The sequence below is a fragment of the Moschus berezovskii genome, chromosome 5 (assembly GCF_049115385.1).
Source record: "Moschus berezovskii isolate FMDL1 chromosome 5, NW_MosBer_1.0, whole genome shotgun sequence".
NCBI classification, from domain to species: Eukaryota; Metazoa; Chordata; class Mammalia; order Artiodactyla; family Moschidae; genus Moschus; species Moschus berezovskii.
In genome coordinates this window covers 55766627-55785938 of record NC_142464.1, presented here as the reverse complement: position 1 = coordinate 55785938, position 19312 = coordinate 55766627, and positions in this window count along the sequence as shown.

The window sequence follows — 19312 nt, the reverse complement described above, 5'->3', positions numbered from 1 at the left end:
GTTCTTTGCATCAGGTGGCCAAAGTATTGGAGCTTCAGCTTCAGCATCAGACCTTCCAATGAATATTCAGGATTGATTTCCTTGAGGACTAGTTTGATCTCCTTGCAGTCTAAGGGACTCTCAAGAGTCTTCTTCACTATCACAGTTCTAAAACATCAATTCTTCAGTGTTCAGCTTTCTTTATGGTCAACCCTCATATCCATACACGACTACTGGAAAAACCATAGCTTTGACTAGATGGACATTGGTCAGCAAAGTAATGTCTCTGCTTTTTAATATGCTGTCTAGGTTGCTTATAACTTTCCTTCCAAAGAGCAAGAATCTTTTAATTTTATGGCTGCAGTCACCATAGGCAGTGATTTTGGATCCCCCTAAAATAAAGTCTCTCACTGTTTCCATTGTTTCCCCATCTATTTCCCATGAAGTGATGGGACCAGATGCCATGATCTTAGCTTTCTGAATATTCAGTTTTAAGCCAACTTTTTCACTCTCCTCTTTCACTTTCATCAAGAGGCTCTTTAGTTCTTTTTACTTTTCTTCCATAAGGGTTCTGTCACCTATGTATCTGAGGTTACTGATATTTCACTCAGCAATCTTGATTCCAGATTGTGCTTCATCCAGCTTGGCATTTGGTATGATGGACTGTGCATAAAAGTTAAATAAACAAGGTGACAATATCCAGCCTTGACATATTCCTTTCCCAATTTGGAACCAGTGTGTTGTTCCATGTTCTCTAACTGTTACTTCTTGACCTGCATACAGATTTCTCAGGAGGCAGATAAGATAGTCTGGTATTCTCATCTCTTTCAGAATTTTCCACAGTTTGTGGTGATCCACACAGTCAAAGGTTTGGCAGTCAATGAAGAAGAATTAGATGCTTTTTCTGGAACTCTCTTGCTTTTTCAGTGATCCAACAGATGTTGGCAATTTGATCTCTGATTCCTCTGCCTTTTCTAAATCCAACTTGAACATCTGGAAGTTCACAGTTCATGTACTGTTGAAGCCTGACTTGGAAAATTTTGAGCATTACTTTGCTAGCATGAGAGATGAGTGTAATTGTGTGCTAGTCTGAGCTTTCTTTGGTGAAGCCTTTCTTTGTGTTTGGAATGAAAACTGACCTTTTCCAGTCTTGTGGCCACTGCTGAGTTTTCCAAATTTACTGGCATATTGAGTGCAGCACTTTCATAGCATCATCTTTTAGGACTTGAAATAGCTCAATTGGAATTCCATCACCTACACTAACTTTGCTCGTAGTGATTCTTCCTGAGGCCCACTTGACTTCGCATTCCAGGATGTCTGGTTCTCGGTGAGTGATCACACTATCTTCGTTATCTGAGTCATGAAGATCTTTTTCGTATAGTTCTTCCGTGTATTCTTGCCACCTCTTCTCTATATTTTCTGTTTCTGTTAGGTCCCTACCATTTCTGTCCTTTATTGTGTCTATCTTTGCATGATATGTTCCCTTGGTAGCTCTAATTTTCTTGCAGATACCTCTAGTCTTTGCTTTCTATTGTTTTTCTCTATTTCTTTTCCTTGAACACTGAGGAAGGCTTTCTTATCTCTCCTTGATATCCTTTGGAACTCTGACAGAAAGTCACAATTGTTGACGATCAAGTTTAAGCTCACCTATCCTGAACCAGTTGGCAATCAAGTTGAAATAGACATTCTACTTTCTTAGCTGTGTTGACCCTGGATTATGACTTTAGTTATCCAGGATAAGTGTTTTCAAAGTTAGTAGTAATTAAGCAGCATCACTTCCAACAGAGATATAGGTCCCAATATCTTTTACTGAAATTCGCTAGTACAGGAGCCTTGTCAGGTATATACACATGGATGATTGAAAATTCATCTATGAACCTTGCCAAGTTTTCCAATAAAAATGAAGTAATTTAAAGTTGTAGAAGTAGTTATTCATGTGCTAGCTTTATTGTGTGGTAAATATTAAAAAAAAAAATATTTCATTGAGTTAAAGTTTAGATTGGATTTAGAAATATATCTCTAAATTAGACATTTCCAAAGTCACAAAAATAATCTATTTATCTCAGAGTAGATAATATATTCTCCTTATTTTTGCTTTAGAGAAAAAAATAGGAAAACATGTTTCAGAGGGGTAAGACTTCAAATTGAGTTTGGAAAGTGTTCATATACAATGTATGCCTATAATGTATCCATATTTTTTCTTAGAAAAATGGTAAAAAAATATAGTTTTTCTGTAATTATCTGATATTAGAAGATAAAATATCTATAGCATAATTTTATGTGTCTTGAGTTAAAAAACAAAAGAAGGCAATTGAATAAACCAGGACCATGAACCTGGTATATTATAAATGAAGGGATAAATATAAACATGCATAATCAGTAAACATTCAGAAAATTATCTTTCAAAAATCACCTGTATTATAATTAGTTAGATGCTTGGATTTTTGCATGCATCACAAAGTCACTGAAAAAGATTTTATGGCTCAGGAAATTCATGTAAAAGATGAAGAAATCCATTACCATAAAGTTTAAGAGAACTGTTTATTTTCGCTCTTTGAATTAAGTGCTAAACTTGAATAAAATACTTAACTTCATCTTTTCTGTTTATATGAATCTACTTTTCATTTTACTACTCATGAATACATGTTTAGAAGTCTGATACTCGAAACAGATAATAAATATATATGTTTAATTATTAAATTTGAAAATATCTTAGGCACAGTTAGCTGCAGTGTATTCCATAGAAGACAAATAATAAAAACAGCCCTTCCTGACCAAACAGCAATAAAACAAGAAATGATAAGAAAACAAAAACAACCTTTTCATCCAGGGGAAAACATGCTATTATACAATTCATGAATCAAAAGAGAATTGAAGAAATGATAATTACAGTAGTACTCAAAAATGTAATAAATTAAATAAATTACATATTTTCCTTAAAATAACTAAGATGATTTAAACAAAAAGAAACTAAAGGACAATGAGTAAAGACACATTGCTGTTATGAAATAAAACAGCAAGTATTTTTTTCAGAAATCATTTTTGAAAAATCAGTAAATCAGAATACTAATCTTAACAAAATAAAATATTCAGACATACACGTTTAAAATAATGAACACTAATGTTGAAACAGAGAAACTCAATTACTTTAAAGATGCTTTTGTTACATCCTTACACATAAATTTGGAAAAGTAGATGAAGTATATAATTTTCTGGAAAATTATAATTTAGCAAAATTAATTAGAATAGAGTCTAACGAATCAAATGCCATAAAGGGAAAAAGAGAAATTATGGAAATCAACAGAAAAAATAATACTAAATGTAAACTTAAAACAATAGTTCTCATGATACTGAAACTCTTATACAATATTAAAAGAAAACATTCTAACTTTGTCTTATGAAATTAGTATAACTTTAATACTGATACCTAATAAAGGATGCTAACAAAAGCAAAAAAAGCTATTGACCATTCTTACTATTGAGAATCAATACAAAATCTTACTTAAAAATTTAACAAGTAGAATCCAAAGAATCTAAAAAATTTTAATCCAAAAATTAAAAATATGTGCCATAAATAAGTGGTTATTCCAAGAATGCAAAGGTAGTTAAATAATAGAAACTCCAATAATATCACATAATTGTATGAATAGAAGTAAAGAGAAAAATAACACTTTTTCATCTTAATAGGCATTAAGAAGATATGTCACAATGTCAATGCCTTATCATGTTTAAAATACTCAGTGAAACAGAACTTGATGAGTACCTTCTTTATTTTATTTTATATTTTTACTTTACATTATTGTATTGGTTTTGCCATACATTGACATGAATCTGCCTGGGTGTACATGTATTCCCCATCTTGTACCTCCCTCCCATCTCCCTCCCCATCCCATCCTTCTGGTTCATCCCAGTACACCAGCCCCGAGCATCCTGTATCATGCACTGAACCAGGGCTGGCGATTCGTTTCACAATGAGTACCTTCTAAACCTGATCCTGTATATGTGATCATTTTAATATATCGAATGCTGGCTGTCATTTGTGTTAAATGATATACTTTGATCTTACAGCCAATATTTTAGTTTATAAGAGAAATATGAGACTTTTTCATAAAGGTAAAAAAAAATAAGACAATTAATCCTTCTCTCTACAGTACCGTTTAACAATGTAATGAGAGTATTAGCCATTGCAATTAAACAATCAAGCCTTTAGAGCATAAAAACTGAAAGTGAAAAATAAAATATCTCTAAAGTTAATATGATTAAATTTCTGGGATCCCAAAACAATCAATATTAAAGCTATAATAAATTTAATAAAATCACAATTTAATAAATAAATCTACAAACATTAGAAGTCTCATACAAGTTAACATTCACAGAAAATATAAAGTAAGTGTAAACAGTCTAAGATTTTGGTTTCTAAAAGATAACTTTAGCTACTGAATTGAAGAAGGGCTGGAGAGGGCAACATAGGATTCAAAGTGAACAACTGAGAAGCTACTCTGAGGATCCAATGGGAAAACGCCGGTGTCAGATGGATTAGGGAGAAGTGTTGAGTAGATCCAGATATATTTGAAAATCAGAGCTGACAGAATTCCCTATTATATTTGTGATCTTAGGGACAAAAATCAATTTGCTTAAGCAAACCAGCAACAGCTTATTTTGTGTCTCTGGGTTTGCAATTATTATTTTTTTTTTAAAGAGAAACATGCAGATTAAAGAACATAATGTCTCATCAGTTGGGAACAGGAGAAGAAATGGCCATCTGTCTTATAGCAAAAAATATATTGTTCAGCTTCCTATTGCAGCTTTAACAAATTACAACAAACTCAGTAGCTTAAAAATCACAAATTTATTATCTTATAATTCTGGAGGTCAGACATCTGAAATGAGTCTCTCTGGACCAAACTCAATGTGTTAGTCAGCAGGACTGCATTTCTTCTAGAGAGTCTTCTGGAAAATCTGTCATTGCCTTTTCAAACTTCTAAAGGTTGCCTTCATTTCTTAGGTAGTGGCAAGTTCAAAGCTAGCAATGGTTGGTTGAGTCTTTCTCAAATTGTATTACTGTGATTCTGCTTCAATTTTCATATCTTCTCTGATGCTGTATTCTGCCTCCCTGTTTCACTGATAAGGATCCCTGGGATTACACTGTGTCTAGTCAGAAAATCCAGGTTAATTATCACATCTCAAGATCCTTAACTAGGTCTTCAAAATCCTTATTACAATGTGGGGTGACATTCACAGGTTCTAGGAATTAGGACTTGGACATATTTGGAGGGTTGTTATTCTGTCCACCATAGATATATAAAATGCTAGTTAAGTGTTTGGTATAAAGCTAGATTTGAAATTTTTTACCACTTACTGTGTAAGTTTAGGCAAATATTTATCCATTTTAAACCTCCATAATTTCATAGATAATATGGAAATACTAACTGAATCTACCTCAGAGAGTTTGTGGGTGTTTTATTAATAAAATAATGCCCGTAAAGCACTTTGAATAGAATGTGCTCAATATGTGTTAGCTAACATAATGATACCATTAAGGGAAGTATTAGTAACATGTAGGTCAGTTTTCATTCCAATCCCAAAGAGAGGCAATGCCAAAGAATGCTCAAATTACCGCACAGTTGCACTCATCTCACACACTAGTAAAGTCATGCTCAAAATTATCCAAGCCAGGCTTCAGCAATGCGTGAACTGTGAATTTCCAGATGTTCAAGCAGGTTTTAGAAAAGGCAGAGGCACCAGAGGTCAAATTGCCAGCATCTGTTGGATCATGGAAAAAGCAAGAGAGTTCCAGAAAACCATCTATTTCTGTTTCATTGACTATGCTAAAGCCTTTGACTGTGTGGATCACAATAAACTGTGGAAAATTCTGAAAGAGATGGGAATAGCAGACCACCTGACTTGCCTCTTGAGAAACCTGTATGCAGGTCAGGAAGCAACAGTTAGAACTGGACATGGAACAACAGACTGGTTCCAAACAGGAAAAGGAGTACGTCAAGGCTGTATATTGTCACCCTACTTATTTAACTTCTATGCAGAGTACATCATGAGGAAGGCTGGGCTGGAAGAAGCACAAGCTGGAATCAAGATTGCCAGGAGAAACATCAATAACCTCAGATATGCAGATGACACCACCCTTATGGCAGAAAGTGAAGAGGAACTCAAAAGCCCTTGATGAAAGTGAAAGAGGAGAGTGAAAACTTTGGCTTAAAGCTCAACATTCAGAAAGCTAAGATCAGGTCATCTGGTCCCATCACTTCATGGGAAATAGATGAGGAAACAGTGGAAACAGTGTCAGACTTCATTTTGGGGGGTTCCAAAATCACCGTGGATGCTGATTGCAGCCATGAAATTAAAAGACGCTTACTCCTTGGAAGGAAAGTTATGACCAACCTAGATAGCATATTAAAAAACAGAGACATTACTTTGCCAAAAACGGTTCTTCTAGTCAAGGCTGTGGTTTTTCCCGTGGTCATGTATGGATGTGAGAGTTGGACTGTGAAGAAAGCTGAGCGCTGAAGAATTGATGATTTTGAACTGTGGTGTTGGAGAAGACTCTTGAGTGTCCCTTGGGCTGCAAGGAGTCTAACCAGTTCATTCTAAAGGAGATCAGTCCTGGGTGTTCATTGGAAGGACTGATGCTAAAGCTGAAACTCCAATACTTTGGCCACCTCATGCAACGAGTTGACCCACTGGAAAATACTCTGATGCTGGGAGGGATTGGGGGCAGGAGGAGAAGGGGACGACAGAGGATAAGATGGCTGGATGGCATCACCGACTCTGTGGACATGAGTTTGAGTGAACTCCGGGAGTTGGTGATGGACAGGGAGGCCTGGCATGCTGTGATTCTTGGGGTTGCAAAGAGTTGGACACAACTGAGGGACTGAACTGGACTGAACTGAGGATTGTGTTAGCTTATCTGACAATCGGTTTACTCCAACTCTTACTCAGTTAATATTCAAAAGTTTACCTTCCAACCTCACATCAGTTTTCAATTTATTTCTTCTTTAATTCATCATTAATAAAAATTCAAGCTATTTTGCCTCCTTGAGAATGCTTAAAGATTCTTCTATTATCTATCATGACAAGAAAAACTTCTGTATTTCAGTCATATATGGTTATTATGATAACCATGTTATCATTTAAATTATTTATGAAAATTTTGAAGCAGAAATGATGGAAAGCAGAAATCTCAGGAAAGCAACTGTGAAGTGTCTCAAAGTTGATATTTAGATAAGTTATTAAGGTCTTGTCTCTCAGCTTCAAATCCATCCCTCACATATCTGTTTGTGTGTATGAAGCTGGAAATGGGACTCTGAAAATTGCCTTTCTCCTTTGCCAGCTAATATACTGTTAGGTTGTTCAAGTAGAAAGAGCTAGAGAACACTGGAAGTCAAGAGATGACACTGACTTGTTTCTTTTTGTTTGAGTTCTGTGTCATCCCAGCCAGGAGCTTTCACCTTGACAGCATCAACTGATTCCAGCAGCAATTGAGTCCAGTCGGATTTGGAATGTCTCTCAACAGTCCCAAAATTGACCTCACTCTGTCCCCTCAGAGATGCCGGCATCAGCCACTAGACAGTCTGAGGAACACAAGTTGCTTCCTTTTAACTGCCCTAGGAATTTGGTATCTCACTGTTCCCTTTTGAATTGTAATTGTTCCAATCTTCCTTCAACTAGTTTCTTTTATTAAATGATATTTGCTGAAATAACAAGAGGTTTCATTTCTTTTTCTTTTTTACTGTAAACTAATACATCATTTCATTTTTTTTCCTGGAAAAATTAGGAATTCCTCTCTTATTAAAAAGCCAAGGTTTTTGTTTTTTTTTTTTCTTGGATAATGGTGGGCAATTATACGTTCAGCTGAAGTTTTTAACCTCGTATTTTTTATATTCTACTTTTACATAGAACTTGAGAAACCTCCAGTCCATCAGGATCATCTATACATCTTGGTGAAGTGGGGCTACCCTGTCTGACTGCCTTTCACCAAATATTTGAGTATCTGTCATTAGGTGATCTATGGGAGAAGGCAATGGCAACCCACTCCGTTACTCTTGCCTGGGAACTCCCATGGATGGAGGAGCCTGGTAGGCTGCAGTCCATGGGGTCGCTAAGAATCAGACATGACTGAGCGTCTTCACTTTCACTTTTCACTTTCATGCACTGGAGAAGGAAATGGCAACCCACTCCAGTGTTCTTGCCTGGAGAATCCCAGGGACAAGAGAGCCTGGTGGGCTGCTGTCTATGGGATTGCACAGAGTCGGACACGACTTACATGACTTAGCATCATCAGCAGCAGGTGATCTATATGGTCTGAGCTCAGTGTTACTTATTTCCCAGATTCTGTCCCCAAAGTCCTTTTCCCATAGCCCAAACATTGAGTCTCCATTCATTGTTCAATTTTTATATCTGGATCCCCTTTCCTTAAAATTCTTACTGACGGCACCTGGGTCCCAGATCCATTGGCTCCCCTTCAACATCTTTAATCTCTTACATGGGCCATCGGTTTTTCATGATCTTAGTTTTCATGCTATGCCTTCTAAAAGTTTTCCAACACGTTAGCTCTCATCCTTTCAACTTGTTCTCTAGCTGCATACATCTCGCATTCAACAATGCCCACTTTTTTCATATCACTGAACCAGAGGTCAAATTGCCAACCTCAATTGCATCATTGAAAAAGCAAGAGAGTTCCAGCAAAACATCTACTTTTGCTTTATTGACTATGCCAAAGCCTTTGACTGTATGGATCACAACAAACTGTGGAAAGTTCTGAAAGAGATGGGAATACCAGACCACCTGACTGCCTCCTGAGAAATCTGTATTGAAGTCAAGAAACAACAGCTAGAACTGGACATGGAACAACAGACTGGTTCCAAATCAGGAAAGGAGTATGTCAAGGTTGTATATTGTCACCTGCTTATCTAATTTATATACAGAGTACATCATGATAAACTCTGGGCTGGATGAAGCACAAGCTGGAATCAAAACTGCCAGGAGAAATATCAATAACTTCAGATATGCAGATGATGCCACACTTAGGGCACAAAACAAAGAAGAACTAAAAAGCCTCTTGATGACAGTGAAAGAGAAGAGTGAAAAAGTTGGCTTAAAACTCAACATTCAGAAAAAGATCATGGCATCCAGTCCCATCACTTCATGGCAAATAGATGGGGAAACAATGGAAACAGTGAGAAACTTTATTTTAGTGGGATCCAAAATCATGGCAGATGGTGCCTGCAGCCATGAAATTAACAGAGACGCTTGCTCCTTGGAAGAAAAGCTATGACCGACATAGACAGCATATTAAAAAACAGAGACATTACTTTGCAAACAAAGGTCTGTCTAGTCAAGGCTATGGTTTTTCCAGTAGTCATATATGGATGTGAGAGTTGGACCATAAAGAAAGCTGAGTACTGAAGAATTTATCCTTTTGAACTGTGATGTGGGATAAAACTCTTGAGTCTCTTGGACAGCAAGAAGATCCAACCAGTCCATCCTAAATGAAATCAGTCCTGAATATTCATTGGAAGGACTGATGCTGAAGCTGAAACTCTAATATTTTGGTCACCTGATATGAAGAACTGACTCATTTGAAAATACCCTGATGTTGGGAAAGATTGAAGGTGGGAGAATGAGATAACAGAGGATGAGATGGTTGGATGGTATCACCGACTCAGTGGACATGAGTTTGAGTAAACTTCGGAAGTTGGTGATGGACAGAGAAGACTGTCAGGCTGCAGTCCATGGGGTCATGGAATTGAACACAGCTGAAGAAAGCCTTCCTCAGCGATCAATGCAAAAAAATAGAGGAAAACAGCAGAATAGGAAAAACAAGAGATCTTTTCAAGAAAATTAAAGACATCAAGGGAAAATTTCATGCAAAGATGAGCTCGATAAAGGACAGAAATGGTATGGACTTAACAGAAGCAGAAGATATCAAGAAGAGATGGCAGGAATACACAGAAGAACTGTACAAAAAAGATCTTCACAATGAAGATAATCACGATGGCGTGATCACTCACCTGGAGCCAGACATATTGGAATGTGAAGTTAAGGGGGCCTTAGAAAGCATCACTATGAACAAAGATAGTGGAGGTGATGGAATTCCAATTGAGCTATTTCAAATCCTGAAAGATGATGCTGTGAAAGTGCTGCAATCAATATGCCAGCAAATTTGGAAAACTCAGCAGTGGCCACAGGACTGGAAAAGTTCAGTCTTCATTCCAATCCCAAAGAAAGGCAATGCCAAAGAATGCTCAAACTACTACACAATTGCACTCATCTCACACGCTAGTAAAGTCATGCTCAAAATTCTCCAAGCCAGGCAATGGCAAGCCACTCCAGTACTCTTGCCTGGAGAATCCCATGGATGGAGGAGCCTGGTAGGCTGCAGTCTGTGGGGTCGCTAGGGGTCAGACACAACTAAGTGACTTCACTTTCACTTTTCACTTTCACACATTGGAGAAGGAAATGGCAACCCACTCCAGTGTTCTTGCCTGGAGAATCCCAGGGAAGGGGAACCTGGTGGGCTTCCTTCTATGGGGTCACACAGAGTCGGACACGACTGAAGTGACACAGCAGCAGCAGCAGCAGGCTTCAGCAATATGTGAACCGTGAACTTCCAGATGTTCAAGCAGGTTTTAAAAAGGCAGAGGAACCAGAGATCAAATAGCCAACATCCGCTAGATCATGGAGAAAGCAAGAGAGTTCCAGAAAAACATCTATTTCTGCTTCACTGACTATGTCAAAGCCTTTGACTGTGTGGATCACAATAAACTGTGGAACATTCTGAAAGTCATGGGAATACCAGACCACCTGACCTGCCTCTTGAGAAACCTGTATGCAGGTCAGGAAGCAACAGTCAGAACTGGACATGGAACAACAGACTGCTTCCAAATAGGAAAAGGAGTATGTCAAGGTTGCATATTGTCACCCTGCTTATTTAACTTATATGCAGAGTACATCATGAAAAATGCTGGGCTGGAAGAACCACAGGCTGGAATCAAGATTGCCGGGAGACATATCAATAACCTCAGATATGCAGATGACACCACCCTTATGGCAGAAAGTGAAGAGGAACTCAAAAGCCTCTTGAAGAAAGTGAAAGAGGAGAGTGAAAATTTTGGCTTGAAGCTCAACGTTCGAAAAACAAAGATCGTGGCATCTGGTCCCATCACTTCATGGGAAATCGATGGAGAAACAGTGGAAACAGTGTCAGACTTTATTTTTGGGGGCTCTAAAATCACTGCAGATGCTGATTGCAGCCATGAAATTAAAAGACGCTTACTCCTTGGAAGGAAAGTTATGACCAACCGAGATATCATATTAAAAAGCAGAGACATTATTTTGCCAACAAAGGTCCATCTAGTCAAGGCGATGGTGTTTCCAGTAGTCGTGTGTGTATGTTTGATTTGGACTGTGAAGAAAGCTGATCGCGAAATAATTGATGCTTCTGAACTGTGGTGTTGGAAAAGACTCTTGAGAGTCCCTTGGACTGCAAGGGGATCCAACCAGTCCATCCTAAAGGAGATCAGTCCTAGGTGTTCATTGGAAGGACTGATGCTAAAGCTGAAACTCAAATACTTTGGCCACCTCATTCAAAGAGTTAACTCACTGGAAAAGTCTCTGATGCTGGGAGGGATTGGGGGCAGGAGGAGAAGGGGACGACAGAGAATGGGATGGCTGAATGGCATCACCGACTCGATGGGCATGAGTTTGAGTGAACTCTGGGAGTTGGTGATGGACAGGGAGTCCTGGCGTGCTGTGAATTGTGGCATCTCAAAGAGTCGGACATGACTGAGCGACTGAACTGAACTGAACTGAACACCTAAAGCAACTAGAAAAAGGAGAAAGGAAGAACCTCAGGATTAGTAGAAGGAGAGAAATCGTAAAAATTAGGGCAGAAATATTGAAAAAGAAACAAAAGAGACCATATCAGGAATCAAAAAAGCTAAAAGCTGGTTCTTTGAGAAGTTAAATAAAATTGACAAACCATTATCTAGATTCATCAAGAAACAAAGGGAGAAAAATCAAATCAACAAAATTAGAAATTAAAAAGGAGAAATCACAGCAATCAACACAGAAATACAAAGGATCATAAGAGACTACTATCAGCAACTATATGCCAATAAAAAGGACAACATGGAAGAACTGGACAAATTCTTAGAAAAGTACTTTCCAAAACTGAACCAGGAAGAAATAGAAAATCTTAACAGAACCATCACAGGCACAGAAATTGAAACTGTAATCAGAAATCTTCCAGCAAACAAAAACCCAGGACCAGATGACTTCGCAGTTGAATTCTATGAAAAACGTAGAGAAGAGCTAAAACCTACCCTACTCAAACTCTTCCAGAAAATTTCAGAGGAAGGTAAACGTCCAAACTCATTCTATAAGCCCACCATCACCCTAATACCAAATACCTAATACCAAAACCTGACAAAGATGCCACTAAAAAAGGAAACTAGAGGCCAATATCACTGATGAACATAGATGCAAAAATCCTTAACAAAATTCTAGCAAACAGAGTCCAACAACATATTAAAAAGATCATACATCGTGACCAAGTGAGCTTTATCCCAGGGACACAAGGATTCTTCAATATTGGCAAATCAATCAACATAACGCACAACATTAACAAACTGAAAAATAAAAACCATATGATTATCTCAATAGATGCAGAGAAAGTCTTTGACAAAATTCAATATCCATTTATGGTAAAAACTCTCCAGAAAGCAAGAATCGATGGAACATACCTCAGCATAATAAAAGCTATATACGACAAACCCACAGAAAACATTATCCTCAATGGTGAGAAACTGAAACCATTTTCCCTAAAGTCAGGAACAAGACAAGGGTGCCCACTCGCACCCCTACTATTCAACATATTTTTGGAAGTTTTGGCCTCAGCAATCAGAGCAGAAAAGGAAATAAAACGAATCCGAATTGGAAAAGAAGTAAAACTCTCACTGTTTGCAGATGGCATGAACCTATACATAGAAAAACCTAAAGACTCCACCAGAAAACTACTAGAGCTAATTAATGAATATAGTAAAGTTGCAGGATATAAAATCAACACACAGAAATCCCTTGCATTCCTATACACTAAAAATGAGTATACAGAAAGAGAAATTACGGAAACAATTCCATTCACCATTGCAATGAAAAGAATAAAACACTAAGAAATATATCTACCTAAAAAAACCAAAAGACCTCTATATAGAAAACTATAAAACACTGGTGAAATAAATCAAAGAGGACACAAATAGATGGAGAAATATACTGTGCTCATGGATCGGAAGAATCTATATAGTGAAAATGAGTATACTACACAAAGCAATCAATAGATTCAATGAAATACCAATGGTACCAACAGTATTTTTCACAGAGCTAGAACAAATAGTTTCACAATTTGTATGGAAATACAATAAACCTTGAATAGTCAAAGCAATCTTGAGAAAGAAGAATGGAACTGGACGAATCACCCTGCCTGACTTCAGTCTCTACTACAAAGCCACAGTGATCAAGATAGTATTGTACTGCCACAAAGACAGAAATATAGATCAATGGAACAAAATAGAAAGCCCAGAGATAAATCCACGCACCTATGGACACCTTATCTTCGACAAAGGAGAATACACAATGGAGAAAAGACAATCTCTTTAACAAGTGGTGCTGGGAAAACTGGTCAACCATTGTAAAAGAATGAAACTAGAATACTTTCTAACACCATATACAAAAATAAACTCAAAATAGATTAAAGATCTAAATGTAAGACCAGAAACTATAAAACTCCTAGAGGAGAACATAGGCAAAACACTCTCCGACATAAATCACAGGAGGATCCTCCATGACCCACCTCCCAGAATATTGGAAATAAAATCAAATAAACAAACAAAAGCAAAAATAGACCTAACTAAAATTAAAGGCTTCTGCACAGCAAAGGAAACTATAAGCAAGGTGAAAAGACAGCCTTCAGAATGGGAGAAAATAATAGCAGATGAAGCAACTGACAAAGAATTCATCTTAAAAATATACAAGGAACTCCTGCAGCTTAACTCCAGAAAAATAAACAACCCAAGCAAATAGTGGGCCAAAGAGCTAAACAGACATTTCTCCAAAGAAGACATACAGATGGCTAACAAACACATGAAAAGATGCTCAACATCACTCATTATTAGAGAAATGCAAATCAAAACCACAGAGAGGTACGATTTCATGCTAGTCAGAATGGCTTCTATCCAAAAGTCTACAAGCAATAAATGCTGAAGAGGGTGTGGAGAGAAGGGAACCCTCTTACACTGTTGGTGGGAATGCAAACTAGTACAGCCACTATAGAGAACAGTGTGGCGATTCCTTAAAAAACTGGAAATAGACCTGCCATATGACCCAGTAATCCCACTGCTGGGCATACACACTGAGGAAACCAGAATTGAAAGAGACACGTGTACCCCAATGTTCATCGCAGCACTGTTTATAATAGCCAGGACATGGAAGCAACCTAGATGTCTATCAACAGACAAATGGATAAGAAAGCTGTGGCACATATACACAATGTATTATTACTCAGCAATTAAAAAGAATACATTTGAATCAGTTCTAATGAGGTGGATGAAACTGGAGCCTATTATACAGAGTGAAGTAAGCCAGAAAGAAAAATACCAGTACAGTATACTAACGCATATATATTGAATTTAGAAAGATGGCAACGATAACTCTTATGGCAGAAAGTGAAGAGGAACTAAAAAGTCTCTTGATGAAAGTGAAAGAGGAGAGTGAAAAAGTTGGCTTAAAGCTCAACATTCAGAAAACTAAGATCATGGCATCTGGTCCCATCACTTCATGGGAAATAGATGGAGAAACAGTGGAAACAGTGTGATACTTTGTGTTTTTTTTTTTTTTGGCTCTAAATTCACTGCGGATGCTGATAGAAGCCATGAAATTTGTTTACTCCTTGGAAGGAAAGTTATGACCAACATAGATAGCATATTAAAAAGCAGAGACATTACTTTGCCAACAAAGGTCTGTCTAGTCAAGGCTATGGTTTTTCCAGTGGTCATGTATGGATGTGAGAGTTGGACTGTGAAGAAAGCTGATCGCTGAAGAATTGATGCTTTTGAACTGTGGTGTTGGAGAAGACTCTTGAGAGCCCCTTGGACTGCAAGGAGATACAACCAGTCCATTCTAAAGGAGATCAGTCCTGGGTGTTCATTGGAAGGACTGATGCTAAAGCTGAAACTCCAATACTTTGGCCACCTCATGCGGCGAGTTGACTCACTGGAAAGACTCTGATGCTGGGAAGGATTGGGGGCTGGAGGAGAAGGGGACGACTGAGAATGAGATGGCTGGATGGCATCACCAACTCTATGGACATGAGTTTGAGTGAACTCCGGGAGTTGGTGATGGACAGGGAGGCCTGGTGTGCTGTGAGTCATGGCGTTGCAGAGTCGGACACGACTGAGCAACTGAACTGAACTGAACTGAATGATAACCTTGTATGTGAGACATCAAAAGAGACACACATGTATAAAACAGTCTTTTGGACTCTGTGGGAGAGGGCGAGTTTGGGATGGTTGGGGAGAATGGCATTTAAACATGAATATTATCATATGTGAAATGGATAGCCAGTCTAGGTTCAATGAGTGATACAGGGTGTTCTGGGCTGGTGCACTGGGATGACCCAGAGGGATGGGATGGGGAGGGAGGAGGGAGCAGGGTTCAGGATGGGGGACACATGTACACCCGTGGCAGATTCATGTCAATGTATGGCAAAACCAATACAATATTGTAAAGTAATTAGACTCCAAAAATAAATAATTTTTAAAAATAAAACAAAACAAAGAATGCAATATGTATTGCCAGTCCTTCCAAACTATGATTGGTATATTAGTCATTTCTGTAAGCTGAGTCTTCAAGACCAACAGATCTGATTTGATTTTAAGCAACCAGAGACTTCTCTGTAATCTCACAAATCATAGATTTTGATTCCCTAATACTGATTTTTTTTTCTCCTGTTCTTGTAGTGTAGTGTAATGAAAGTTGTTCAGTCAGGTCCGACTCTTTGTAAGCCCTGGACTGTAACTGTCAGGCTCCTCTGTCATGGCGTTCTCCAGGTCAGAATACTGAAGTGGGCAGCCATTTCCTTCTACAGGGGATCTTCACAACCCAAGAATCGAACCAGTATCTCCTGTATTGCAGGCAGATTATTCACCAGCTGAGCTACCAGGGAAGCCCTCTTTCTGTTCTTACTAGTTAAAAATCTCCTCTTAAAAGAGAAGAATCAAAATAGGTTTGGGTAGCTATGTTTTTAAAGAATGTCTGGCTTTAGCAACCTGATTTTCTTACTGTTGTTTTCTTAAGTATCTTCAATTATACATGCAATTATACTTAAAGTAATTTAGGAAATGTAATATCTATGTTATCACTTTAATGACCACACTGAACTAATGTATTTGTCTGCAGTCACCCTATTTAATAAAAAGAACACATCTATCAGGCTTTTAATTATGTATTTGAAGAGTTTGTTTCTGATTATAACCCAGAGTTGGGTTTCCTATGGGATTTTATCACCAGTCTCAGTGTGTTTCTAATGTTTAACACTAATATTTAATGTCTATTTAAATCAGTGTTTTCATTTGGGCTGAAATCCAAATCGGGCTTTCCTTTATAGTGTTCCATCCATCCTGGGAAAATTCTACCCACTTCAGGAAGATCTAATTATGTCAAGCAAAGTATAAATCAGAACGATATTAATATATTCAACTTTTTGTTATACTTAAACTATGCCTAAAGAAAATTTGGAAAATATATTAATTCATTTGAGAGAATAGTATTGATGCAGAAGAGAGGTATTTAATTCAGGGATTATATTGCTGTTGTTCAGTCACTCAGTCGTGTCTGACTCTCTGGGACCCCCTGGCAGCACGTGAGGCTTCCCTGTCTTTCACCAACTCCCAGAGCTTGCTCAAACTCATGTCTATTGAATCAGGGATGCCATCCAACCATCTCATTCTCTGTCGTCCCCTTATCCTCCTGCCTTCAATCTTTCCCAGCATCAGGGTCTTTTCTAATGAATTGGCTTTTTGCAACAGATGATCAAATTACTGGAGCTTCAGCATCAGTCCTTTCAATGAATATTCAGGACTGATTTCCTTTAGGATTGACTGGCTTGATCTCCTTGTAGTCCAAAGCACTCTCAAGAGTCTTCTCCAACACCACAGTTCAAAAGCATCAATTCTTCAGTGTTCAGCCTTCTATATGGTCCAACTCTCACATCCATACATGACTACTGGAAAAACCATAGCTTTGACGAGATGGACCTTTATTGATAAAGTAATGTCTCTGCTTTTTAATAGGCTATCTAGCTTTGTCATAGTTTTTCTTCCAAGGAGCAAGCATGTTTTAATTTCATGGCTACGGGGAATATATGGATACTGGCAAAAATAAGCAAAATACCATGGTGGTAGAGAAAATGGATTCTGGATAAAAGTAAAAAATTGAGTTAAAGTGCTTAATGTAATTCAAAATGTATTACTTTGGGCAATTTATTTAGTCCCTCTGAAATGACAATAAGTATGATGTCTATAACTGACATAGAAAACAGGATAGATATAGTTTTCAGTAATGGCAGGTAGAAAATTATTGTTACAATTTAAATGCCTGCATTATAAAAGTCATTTTGAAGTTAAAAATGTATCTGTGCTAGCAAGTTGAAAACAACAACAACAAAAAAATGGTTTTACAATAATGCTTATCTTGATTCAGAGTTCAAAGAAACAAGGGCAAAGAGGAATTGTGTCCTTCGACTAAATATACATCTATAATACCTTAAAAAACTCATAAGTAATAAAAGTTTGCAATATCTATGGAACACATACAATAGTCCAGGAATGATATAATAACAAGACAGCATGACTCTAATTTAAAAAAGAAGAACACAACTGTTATTTCCATACATATCAAACCATAGACTGTTAAGTCACGTAGCTCACCTAAACTGACTAACGGCTGTGTGTGTGTGTTTGTGTGTGCGTGTGCTCAGCTGACTCTTTATGACCCCCTGGAGTGCAGCCCACCAGACTCCTCTGTCCATGGAATTTTCCAGGCAAGAATACTTGAGTGGGTCGTCATTTTCTCCTCCAAGGGATCTTCCCTACCCAGGAATCAAACTCTTGTCTCTTGTGTCACCTGTACTGGCTGGCAGATTCTTATATACTGGGTCACCAGGGATATCAAGAAGAGTGTTGCTGATATTTAAATTCAGACTTTTCAAATGCCAGTGTCTGTATTTAAACATTTACACTGGGACCTATATATGCAGTGGAATCACTTATGGAATCATTTATTGAAAGGGATTGTTGAGGAGATAATGAAGTTCATGGTTGAGTAGGGACAACTGACATTGTTTCTGAATTCACATAAGGATTATGCTCACAAATTTTTAAAAATTTTCTAGGAAAGACTTGGATCAGCCTAGCTTATATCCTATGATATTCCTGGAGAAGCATATATGGCTGAGAGAATAGACCACCATATTAGGATCGTCCTGCATCACAGGCCCAATCCTGTGTTCAGGGAGGTATGGGCCAGAGGTTGCAATCCTCCACTAAACCCTGAAAAACATTTCTTAGAGGTTTTTATCACTGTTAAGGAAAGAAGTAACTTTCATCTACTTGTAGGGCCTCTCCTTAGCTATTGCATGTTTTGTGGATCAGAAAATAGTACCTTTCCTTACAGGACATTGCGTTAAATGGTATGGTTTGAAAATTCAAGCAAGGGATGTACTTGGTACCACTATTTCCCCTCTCAGTTAATTGTCTTCTGCAGTAACCCAGTCTACTAACAGCATTCTGAAACAGATGGAATGCTGGAAGGAGAGTACAAATTTGGGAAAGAGAAGGGGGAAAAATCAGGTAAAGACCTGAGGACACAGACAATTTCCTCCATATCCATCCTGGAATTTGGCACAGCACCCATTGGAAGTTTTCTAATTCTTTCTTTCTACACAAGAAATACTAACTCATGCATGCTATGATTTGTCCGTTGGGTTACTGTAGTAGTCTGTTAAACTACTTTAGGGCATTTCAAACCTGGAGGCTACATTTTATTAAAGGAAGACTGCTGGGGCAAGAGGGGAATACTTGGGGAAAACTGCCAGTTTTAGTCTTGTTTGGTACCTTTGTTAAAAAAGTATGTGACATAGCTATCTCACAGTCATAGAATGTACCAGGGCAATTAATCATATATTATGTGGATTGCTCATTTCTTTCAATCTCTTGTAACTGCACAGACCATTAAGATGCATAAGCATATAATTGGAATCATTAGTCAT